General features: G+C 43.1%; 1 long non-coding RNA gene across 2 annotated transcripts; it reads right to left on the bottom strand.

The window, feature by feature from the left end:
• Positions 1–423: 423 nt before the first annotated feature.
• LOC132660834 (uncharacterized) lies at positions 424–8124 on the bottom strand. Of its 2 annotated transcripts, none has more exons than XR_009601927.1 (5): positions 8008–8124; positions 7687–7744; positions 7504–7589; positions 7028–7143; positions 424–550 (listed from the first exon to the last, which is right to left on the bottom strand). It is a non-coding gene; the product is annotated as an uncharacterized LOC132660834 (long non-coding RNA). The 2 variants fall into 2 exon arrangements; XR_009601926.2 differs by lacking the exon at positions 424–550 and adding an exon at positions 6355–6636.
• Positions 8125–11529: the final 3405 nt, after the last annotated feature.

The following is an 11529-nucleotide window of genomic DNA, read 5'->3' as shown; positions in this document are numbered from 1 at the left end:
CAAGAATCAACCCCTCTTCTCACCACACCCACCCTGTACACATTAGAGAATGTACCCAAGCCTTCATGTTCCCACCATCTCTTAAATGTCAATGATGACCTTTTATTTTCAGGAAATATTTTTTTAGTGCATTATTGCATTATTTGGCTGATGGCTTCATGTCAGTTTCAGATAATTCAGTAGCTGCTTTATAGGAAGTGCAGCTTGAAAAAGAGGCTGATCAAATATGTTTCTCTATTGTGATTAGGGCAGGGACCCTGCCTTGTAGCAAGACAATAAAGTAGCATTGTGCTGTATCAAGATAATCAAGTGACATTTTGGAGGGATAAAAACCACAGTAGCTCTGTGGTAAATAATGGTTATCGTTTGGCCGAATTTTCACTTGGACGCAATAAAGACAAAAGAGAAATTTCTTGCCTTCCTTCTGTTCTCTTCCAGTTGGTATTATTTTCTAAAAAATCCTGTATCTTCCAAGTGGAGGTCATCCACTGGTACAAACTGGATTGCACCATCTGAGGTAAATTAAGTGGCCGGCATCAATCTTTCACACCTTAATAAAAAACAGGCCAAAGCTGATTCAAGTCAGAAGGAAAAGCAAAGTCCCTACTCTGTCTTATTCCATGGCACTGAAGTGCACATTCTTTAGACGTAGAACTTTTTAACCAATCCTGACAGAGATGAACATGTCACGCCGTGAAGTGACTCTAAGTGTGGACTTTAAACTGGCGTTGATTATTTGCCAACAAAGTGAATTAGAATACTCAACACCTAGTAGCACAGAATCTTCAACACAGAAGGTAGTAAGTGTATGTGAGCTTGTGAATAGCTATGATTTTAGGGCTACAAGGAGCTGTCTTGTAAATGGAAATGCTGTAGCACAGAGACGCCACAATCCCGCAACCAAGAGCACGAGAACTTGAACCCAAGGCCTCTGAGCCCAGGTAGTTTCCACCACCTAAGGCTCTTTAGTAAATACCAGGGTCTATTACTTGATATAGCAGCCTCCAGAATACTAACAAGAAGCCAGCCCAATGCCTTGGAAAATGAAAACCATCTTGGAAGTCTTCCCCTGATTTCTTTCATTTATAGATACCTCTCCCCAGGAGGAGAGGGTGGTGGCCATGGGAAGTAACACACATTCAGAGTTTAATGGGAACGAATAGTGGAAGCCGACGAGAGGGGTCTCTTTAGCTTAGCTCGGTTTCCCCTTGCTTTTTACTAGAATGCTCTAAATTCTAGGTGTTTACATAGGAGTAAAACATTCATTTAGTGTCTCATGAAAATTTACTTTCACCATTAATTCAAATAGCCTAGAGGGAAAAGTAGTTGTAGGGATTGAAACCTGCCCAAAGAGACTACAAATTGAGTGTAGGGGTGAGGTTTCCCAGGATCCTGCTCTCAAGATATTCCCAAGGTCGGGAAGACAGCATTGTCAAGAACTACATAGAGGAGGCCACACTGAGGGGACACAGACCGGCCAAGGGACAGAGAAGTAGGTGTATCTGAAGATAGACAGATGGACAGACCCAAATGGTATTAGAAATAGCATTAAAAAAAAATTCTTTGAAAAGAAACTTACTCGTAAATGATGAAGGAAGGATTTAATACTACTACCACTAATAACAACAACAACAATGACAGTAACTAGAAATAAGAACTTTAATGTGGTTTATGGGCACCCATCCCTATGTGCTGCTTTCCTAGCCTTCTTTTCCTTCCAGCGAGGTTTCTTCCAGTTGTTTGAATGCCTTGATTCTGGGTACTCATACCACGTTCCTTCTTCTGCGGGGCACGTAGTCTCCCATTTCCACCACCCCTTTAACCTGACAAATTCTTACTTACCCCTCAGCTCTCACATGAAACAGCTATTCCTTGGGGAAACTCGCCCTGATTCCCTGAGAGGAATCGCGATCCCCCCGTTTTATGTTCTCAGGACAGCTTACAGTTTTTCCTAACAATCGTGGTAGTTTTAATGCTTGCTCAGTGCATCTTCTGTGAGACACCCCCCCCCCCCCCCCGCAATTCCGTGAGGCCAGGACCATGCCTGTGCTCCCACCTCACAGCACAGTGCCTGGTGCAAGGGTATTCGGTAGATACTGTTGAACCAATTACTGTCAAACACAATGACATCTGGATGGTATTTTCTGGTGAATAAAATATGTTCACTTCACAGGGAAAGGGGGCATAATTTAGTAGCTCCCTGAAACTACCAGAACTTATATACAGTGAATTCTCATTGATCTCAGGATAATCCAGAGCATTGGAAGAATGACCCGTGACCTTGATGGAGGTTTACCTTTCTGTGAGAATGATCGCTTAGCTTGTATTACTAAATCTCACAAGGGCTAATGGGGGAGGGTGGGAAGAGTCAGGCAGAGGGAAAGCTAAAGGGAGGGACTTCTGGAGCCATCTGAGCAGGTTACTGGTCACACAGCTGTGTGTGAGGAAAACCCCTTCCTCTCAGCTGGGCAAACTCCAGGCCCCCTTCACCTTCAGGCTGACATCTTCGTGGGCTAGCACCATGTAGCTTTACCCCCGCGTCCAGTCCAATGTGCTTTGTAAACATCACTGGCAGCAGGCTGCTCAAAAAGAATGTCAGACGAATCGCTCTCTGACCTGGAGTTTTAATCTTTCCTATGTCTCCTACCTTTGGAAAAACAAAATAAGTATGTCCCTGGATTGCGCTTAGCTTTTAGGAAATGGTGAGGTGAAATGTCACTTCTGCATTAACCCAGGTCAAGGAGCTGTTATATAGAAAATTGACTAACTGGGGGCGCCTGGGTGGCTCAGTCAGTTAAGCATCTGACTTCGGCTCAGGTCATGATCTCGCAGTTCCCAAGTTTGAACCCCACATTGGGCTCTGTGCTGACATCCCAGAGACTGGAGCCAGTTTCAGATTCTGTGTCTCCCTCTCCCCCACTCACACTCTGTCTCTCTCAAAAATAAACATTAAAAAAAAAAAAAAAAGAAAATTGACTGGCACCAAAGTCATCAGTGTCATTAATATAGCAAAAATGAGTCCTTATCTCTCTCTTGTTGCTCTTAACAAACCTTTGACCATTTTGCAGATAAGCCTGGGAGGGGAGACCTTGTGTGGAGAGGCCTAAGTCAGCCCTGGTGTCCCAGACAAGGCTGTCATAAAGCACCAGCCCAGCTGACCCACCAGCTGACTGCTAGCCTGTGAAAAACCCCAGGTGAGACCAGCCAAGCCTGGCCGAGACAGGAAGACTGCCCAAGTGAGCCCAATCAGCAGAACTGTGGGGTGAACAGATGACTGTTGTTTCAAGCCACTGTATTTCAGGATGGTTTGTCCCCTTGCAATAGCCAGCAAATACAAGGGCCCTTGAGCAGCCTGGTCCCCGCATAGATACAGCATCATCGGCCATGCCAATCTTCAGGGACTGATGCGTTAAGATCCAGAGCAGACAAGACTGTGGACAGTCCAGTTCTCGCACAAGGGCTATGACAGAACACGCTCGAGACAGTTGATGAGGCTACTGTTTCCCTAGCTTCCTAGTAGCAGGGTCTGTGGTACTGTTGTGTTTTCCAGTTAGACAAACGCCGACTTTTCAATACTGAACACTCTGTTGCTCTTCCCTCCTGGGGTCTCTGGTCAAGTCACAACACTGGCTTACCATTTCTTCTCCCAGGCTCAGCCCAAGGGAGCCATTTGTGGGTAAATGCGATTATTTCACCAGCCCCACCCTGGGCCTGTAGAATACTATACATCTGTCAAAATCATCTTAGGCCACATTTTAGAGAGCTCATCTAGAAATTGTTAAGGGTTTTGGTTCCACTTTTCTGCTAAGATACCCCAGGGAGAGTGTTTTGTCTCTGTAGCAAGTAGCCGTTGATGCTCCTGACAGGATGCCATAACTGGAACTATCTGTACATGATTCTGTGTCTCACTCTATGTAAATTCTTCAAAATCAGAGATTGTACCTTACTTATCTTTGAAATCTTCATGCTTATTGTGAAGCCTAACATATAACAAGTTCTCTGTATATTGCATGGGATGAATGAAATTGGTGAACCAGTGAACTGTGTGCTCTGGGCAGGCCCAGTGTCCTCCCGATTCAGTGATGGGACCAAATGTGAGCTTGCTGGATTCCTTTTTGAACAACAGATTTCTGCCCTTTGAACCCCTTTGAAACAGCAGCGGGTTTCCCTGGTTTCTTTGGGCTTAGGAGATTTTTGCCTTCTGGCTCACCCCGGTGTGTGGAGTCTTAACTTACATGTAATAAAATCCAATGTAGGGATTTTTAATTTACCTCATTAGTCCTACAAAAATAAAGATTAAGGATTAAGGGAAAATAAATTGAGACAACATCTGAAGACCTCTGGGTGTAGGTAAAGGGAGAACTGTGGTTATTATAAGGGGTCTTGTGCTAGATGTTTCTTTCTCCATGAAACCAAACCTTAACACCTCACTTGAAACAGACACTTGCCATGCTAACTTCTGGCAGTCCAAATCCTGTTGATTCTGCTCTATTTTTTAAAAAATATTTATTGTCAGTGCACCTGGGTGGTTCAGTCATTTGAGTGTCCAACTCTTGATTTTGGCTCAGGTCATGAGCCCAGGGTCTGGAGATCGAGCCCCACATCAGGCTCCACACTGAGAGGGGAGCCTGCCTGAGGTTCCTCCCTCCGTCTTCCTCTGTACCTCCCCTGCTTGTTCCCTCTCTCTCTCTCTCTCAGATTAAAAAAAAAAAAAGAATTTATTGTCTTCAAAGGTACCGTAAGAACACTTTGTCAAATACTAGGTGCTCAAAAAATACTTGCTCTATAAATGAATATATCCATGGCCCTGTAGTGGGCTGAATTCTAAGATAACCTCCAAGAGTCTCAACTCCTGATAAGCATACTCTGTGTAATCACCTCCCCTTCAGTGTGGGCAGGCCTGTGGATAGGTAATCACTCCTACTTTCACGATTAGGTTACACTCTATGGCAAGGGTGAAGGGATATTACAGATGTGATTAAGGCCCCTAAGCTGATCAGAAGAGATTATCCTGGGTGAGCCTGACCTAATCAGAAGCTGCATTCTGCCCACAGCCCCTGAGCTCAGAAGAGAAGCTGTCTTGGATAAGGTTGCAGTCTCAGCCAACACCTTGACTGTGGTCGTATGAGACCCTGAGAAGGAGACCCGCTTCGGCTGTGCCTGGACTCCTGACCCACTTGACAGTTCTGTGCATTACTCAGTGCTCACCGCAAGAAGTGTATGTTGTGTTAAGTGTGAAGTGTGTATCTGAATTCACGGAGTGTTGAAGAGAGTGTCCAGAGGAACCAAGCAACTCCTGGGACCTTTCTCCCAGGTAAGAAAGAAGCCTGCAGCCCCATGTATCAGTCCCTCTCTTTGTGTTTTCAGTCTGCTCCTCACCACTAGTTTCTTTTCTCCAACCTACAAATAGACCCCCCGAGTCAGGAACCCAGCTGTCTACCAGACACAGAACCTCCTGAATTTCTGATGGGCAACTCAAGCAGAACCCATGCAACCTGGAATCCATCAGGGGCTACTTCCCTACCCCGTCTACCCCCCTCCCCAGACCTGTTCTGTACTAATATATACACACACTCAGCTTAAAAACCTTTTCTCAGAAGCAGAAGTTCATATAAATGCCTATTAATTCTCACTGTTATTAATGTCAAAGGAACATGTTTTCTATTAATGAAAAAGTCAGCTCAAGCATTAAGCTGGTGATATTGGTAGCATAAATCATATCACGTAGATAACTGTAAACTCTGCCATGACACTAATAAAATATAAAATTTCTAAAGTGACTAGAAACTTGGAAAGAGCTTACACATCAGCTGTCTCTATACCTTGCTGGTTCTTGATTATTTACGAAAATCATCTCAAACCACTAATAGCACTCATCATGTTTTTAAAAATCAATGTTAGGGGAGGGGCGTCTGGGTGGCTCAGTCGGTGAAGCATTGTCTGACTCTTCATTTCAGCTCAGGTCGTGGGGGCTCGGGCTCTGCTCTGGGGTGGAGACTGCTTGGAATTCCCCCCTCCTCTGCCCACCCCACTTGCACGTGTGCATCTCTCAGTCAAAAAAAATCAATATTATGTGAAGGGGGATTTTTAAATATAAAAAGTATACTTTGATGTAATAAAATAGTACATTGAGGCACACTGAGCTGAAACATATTAAATTGCGGTTCACCTCCTGGGCCGTAAGCTCTGTGACAGCAAGACAGTTCATATACTTTGTTCTTCACTCCATCACCAGCACCCAATATAGTGCTGGGTGCACGATTAATATTCAACAGATATTCATTAAATTAACAAATCAATGTGACAATTTGATGTAATAGGGTAGAGTAATCTCTGTAACAAACAGACCTCAACTTATGCTTATGTTTTTGGTCGTGTAACAATACCGAGGAGGTGAAAAGCCTCTGCAAAGTCACTTGAGGACCTAAGCTCTTGGAGACTCTGTTATCTTCACCTTGTAGCTTTGATTAATGCCATGGAAGCTGTCTCCATTCCAGCCAGCCAGAGGAGGAAACAGAGCACGGAGGACTGCTCCCTGAAGTTTATGGGTCAAGCTTGAAATCAGTGTATGTCACTTCTGCCCACATTCCAGGGGCTAGCACTCAACCACAGGGCCACACGTTACTGTAATGGAAGCTAGGACATGGAATCCAGCCATGTGCCCCGAAAGAAGAGATCATGAATTTTGGTGATCATCTCTGGCACGTGTGATGTCCTACACTTACGAGTAGGCTGCAACCAGACCCCATCTCATCTTCTTAAAGCAAAACATCTTTGCCCACATAAAAAAAAAAAAAAATAGGTGCACACACTCTCCTCCACTTGTATGAGCAAAAACATGTCAAGAGAACATGTGTATAATGAAGAATGAGGTTATTTTTCATATCGATTTATGGTGCTGTCTTTTAGCCCGCCTTCAAAATTAAATCTTGCTGCCATCATCAAGACCTCCTTCTAGCTCGTCTCAACATCCTTACATCTGATCTCTCATTCGTGTATACTGTTCCACCTCAGTGTGAGGACTTACCTCCAACTTCTTCTAACGGTGGTGTTTATCCCTTCTTCCAAGACCAGACCATTAACTTTAAGAGAGTCTCCTGAGTGCAGTTGATTAAACATCTTTCTTCCACTGAATGTGTTTGACTAAAAACAAAACCATGATGTCCCATGGCAGGTTAATAAAGAAAACCAAACAAAACAACAAAAACTCTTCTTGGCCTTCTTGGAATTTATAGATAAAATCCAAACACTCTAGCTTAGCATGAATGCTAGCCTCCAAGTGTCTTTGTAGACTCACTCCCTCCTGTCGCTCTACCCTGCAGTTTAAGATCCTGCCATCACAGCCTTCTTGTCAAATTCCAGTCTGTATTAGGCCTGTGACTCTATGCCATATCAGTTTCTGACTCTATGTGTTCTTTGTACACGCTTTGCACCTGACTAAAATCTCTCCCCTGCTTATGTCTAAATTACCTTTATTATAAGAAACCAGAAGTAGTATATTACCTCTTCTATGAAGACTTTGTTTATGAATATCACAGGCAGAGTTGACTGATCTGTCCTCTGTGATCCTCAGTACTTTGCTCAATTTTCTGAAATGGCACCCAACACATTAGATTGTACCATGAGCTGTCTATGAGTTTATCCTCATAAGACTGTCAACTCAATCCAGGAATGGCTGTGTCTTACCTGATTTGATATACTGAACGCCTCCAATAGCTTGTAGTATCTTGTGGGTGCCCACTTACTTTTTCAAAAGAATGAAAATTGAAAGTGAGATAATTTTCCAGGTGAAGCTTTCTTTTAGAGGTAGAGGGCCATTCCAAAATTGAGAATATGGACAGTTTTCTAGAACCTGAATGCATTCTTTCTCTTTGTGATTCTCGAGAAATCATCATCATCATCATCCAACCAGTTTCAACCCATCCTCCCCCCACATACACACCCCCATACTCTCTTCGCTGGATCTCAGGAATTCGGCAACCAGATGACCCAATTTCACAAGATTACCTTATTTCTCAAGAAGTTCACCAAGTGTTCCAAACTTCCTCCTGAAGCAACATGTCAAACATGTTTTATCTTTGGGACTTTTAGCCAATTTGGTCACTACTTAAAGCCACAAATGAGTCTTTCTGAGATTCCTCTAAGCCAGATGAGGTCACAATGCCACAGAGCTCAAAAGCAATGTTGCTGTATCATCCTAGTACATGCCCCTGGTGAGCAATAACACTTCTAAAGGCTGGTTTTCAGCTCTGACTCAGAAACAAGGCTCTGATCTTGGGATAGGAGCGAGTGAGACATGGGGGCTTGTTTTTCATAAACATCCCCTACTCTTTGTACATCCGATAAGTTGTTCGGTACGCGTTCAGACTGTCTGACTGTCTGATCTCTGCTTTTCCTTCCCTCTTGAGCCCATGACCTCTTCCCAGTCTTGGGGCCATCGGCCTTTCTGAAACCCAAGACCCTCCCCACCTACAAATCATCATTTAAAAACTTTTTAGTGAAGCACAGATGATTTTCTTTTAGGAAGTTCTTTGGGGACCATTAAACTCCCTTATACTTTATTTCCTTTCTATATGTGATGAAGCATGCATTGGCCCTTTGCACATTTCATTGCTAAGCTTATTATGTTCAGTGTCAGGACTGTAATTTACTTTTATAGATGAGGAAACTAAGGCTGAAGAGCCTCATTCCCAAGGCCACACAGCTAAGGGATAAGTGAGCAACTGAGCCTGGAATCCAAACCCAGTTCTATAGAAATAAAAGCCTTGCCATTCTGCAAAGGGCTCATGTTATTGTGACTTTGCCATTTTGATGCCAGGGATATTTTGATGAGGTTCACAGGCTGAGGAACAGGGCAAGGCTTAGGCACAGGGTCAGGGATACTTCAAGGATTTCTTTTGAGAACGTTATTAAGTAATAAAAAGCAGTGTTCTCATAATTTGCTATGCCATTTTAATATGACTCCATCAAAATGCCCTGCTTTGTTCTGCTAATCCGCTAGCATCTGAATCACAGGGCACACACAATAGTGAAGCTGGAAAGACCCATTTGGAAATGATTTATTTCAGCCCCTTCCTGCTCCTGCTGAGAAGAGGAGGGAAGGGGTCTGCCAGAGGTCACAAGGGCAGTTAGTGAAAGAACCTGGGCAAGAGCCGGGCTTCCTGACGCACCCGCTCAGGGCTCCCCACTCCCCTCGCCCCTCGTTGGCACACAAAGCCCGGCCCACACCGCTCTCTGCCTTCAGGACTGGCTCACCGCAAATCATCCCCAGAAGCACGTCCTGGGATTCATGCTCCACGAGGCCTTTTCCCCTCATTTATGCAAGAGTCGAGATTAAAGTCTCACAAAGGCATAAGATTTAACCCCGTTTAATTAACCACTTTATTAAAACAATAAAATTAGATAAAGTTGGGGACATGGTTGAGAAGAGCAAAAAATGAAGCAAATTCAGAAATGTGAGGTGGAAAGTACAAAGTATCTTTAAAAGTTTAATTGAAAGATAGTAAAAAAAATAAGTGAATAATAAGGAAGAAAATATTAAGGATAGGAGCACCTGGGTGGCTCAGCCAGTTAAGCATCTGAGTCTTGTTTCAGCTCCGGTCATGACCTCACAGTTCATGAGTTCAAGCCCCACTACCAGTGCAGAGCCTGCTTGGGATTCTCTCTCTGTCTCTGTCTCTGTCTCTCTCTCTCTCTCCCCTTCTCTCCCTTCCTCCCTCCCCCCACTCCTTCACTCGCTCTCTCTGTCTCTCTCTCGAAAATAAATAAATAAACGTAAAAATATATTAAGGATAATGACTATTAAGACATTTAAAAAATATTAAAAGATTAATAAACATGAATTTTTTTTCAAAGGGTATAATTTAAGAACAAATACAGTAAGGTATTAAAACCAGAAACTTAAAGATTTCAAAAAAAATTTAAAAAAATTGTTCTTTAAGAAAAAAAAAAGAACAAATACAGTAGGTATTAAAACTGGAAACTTAAAGATTTCAAAAAAAAAAATACAAAATAGGTAGTTGGATAAATTCTAAGCTGAAAATCCTGGACTGAGAGCAAACTTGGTCACCGTGTTTTATGCAGAAGGCTAAGGGGTACAGAAATGAATCCCCTTCCTACTATGCACCAGGAATTCTGGAGGCTTCTGAAAATCCAGCACAGACATAGCCACACCTAACCCTGGAAGTCAGTTCTCTTTGGTTGCTCGGTGATGCCTCTGCTGTACAACATCCCCTTACCACTTCAGAAATCGTTGGTCTGTTCTAATGAACTGGATGCTGGCCGTGTGTTATAGATTTGAATTAAAAAAAGGGTTCTGGTCTGTCCGTCAAGTTTGCCTTAACCTTGCCATGCCCCGGTGGTCTCCTGAACAAAACGGGCATAATAAGAGTGCCTAACTCACTGGAGATGGTTGTGAAGACCAGGTGAGATCACTTCCATAGAACATTTAGGACAATACCCCATACGTAGTCACTGCCTGGGCACTTTAGCCATTTAGTTGTTTACACGGAACGAGTGAGCCCGAAGCCTCCCTGTGACAGGAACCCTGTATCTATTGTGTTCACCCTCGGGAGCACCACGCACGGTGCAGGACACGTAGTGGGAGTTCCCATATTCATTAAGTGAATTAATGTACTGATCTTTCCATTACTTCTCGTCTCCTTTTTTCTTCTCTTATCTCATTAAAAACACACACACGTTTATTTAGCAACCACTATGTGCCAGACACTCAAAGGGTAGAAAAGTAATAATAAAACCAAGGATTTTAAGCAGGATTGTGGCTGGTCAGGTCAAGTGTGTTTTAGGTCATGTGTAGAGCAGGTTGAAAAGCAGCAAGCTTGGGCTGAAGCAACTAACAAAGATGGTGTTGACAACAGTAATGACCATGGACGTGAAGAGGGGAAAGTGAATAAAAAGTGGGTGCGTGAGGCTTCATGATGGATGAAATAGAAGGCACGAGAAAGCAGGAGTCTCCTCTCTCACTTAATGTACAACTCACTTGCTATGTGATTGACGTACTTTGTGAAGCCTCCTCGGTTTCCCCAGCTTTTACCCGAACGTCCTATTGCTGAGTTCTGCTTTTGCATCAGCTATTATACTTTGTGTTTCAGCAGATATGAAACAGTTTTATTAAATTAAGTGCAGTAGAATGGAAAGCCAGCCAGCCCAACAGGCACAGAGGTTTTTCGTTTGTGTTTTTAAACAAAAGGTGAATCGCATATACTGTCTCAAAAACAACAACAACAAAAAAAAAAAAAAAAGAAAAAAAAAGAAAGAAGGAAGGAAGGAAAGAAGAAATGTAAAAGGAAGAAAGCAAACCTTAACTGGGCCTTAAACCATAAATGTCTATTTCTCTTTAAGAAAGAACCACCTAGACTAATAAATCAAATACATATTTGACTCTATTACATTTGTTTTTTGGCAGTTATAGTCAGTTAGCAGAAAGAACATTTGCAAAGAGAGAAAGGGTGACTCCTTCCCGTCTGGCATAAGAAAAAAGAGAAGTGTAATATGAGAAGTGGAAAGTAC

This window comes from Panthera onca, chromosome D1 (assembly GCF_046562875.1).
Source record: "Panthera onca isolate mPanOnc1 chromosome D1, mPanOnc1 haplotype 2, whole genome shotgun sequence".
Lineage (NCBI taxonomy): Eukaryota > Metazoa > Chordata > Mammalia > Carnivora > Felidae > Panthera > Panthera onca.
This window is presented reverse-complemented; position numbering and strand designations above follow the sequence as displayed.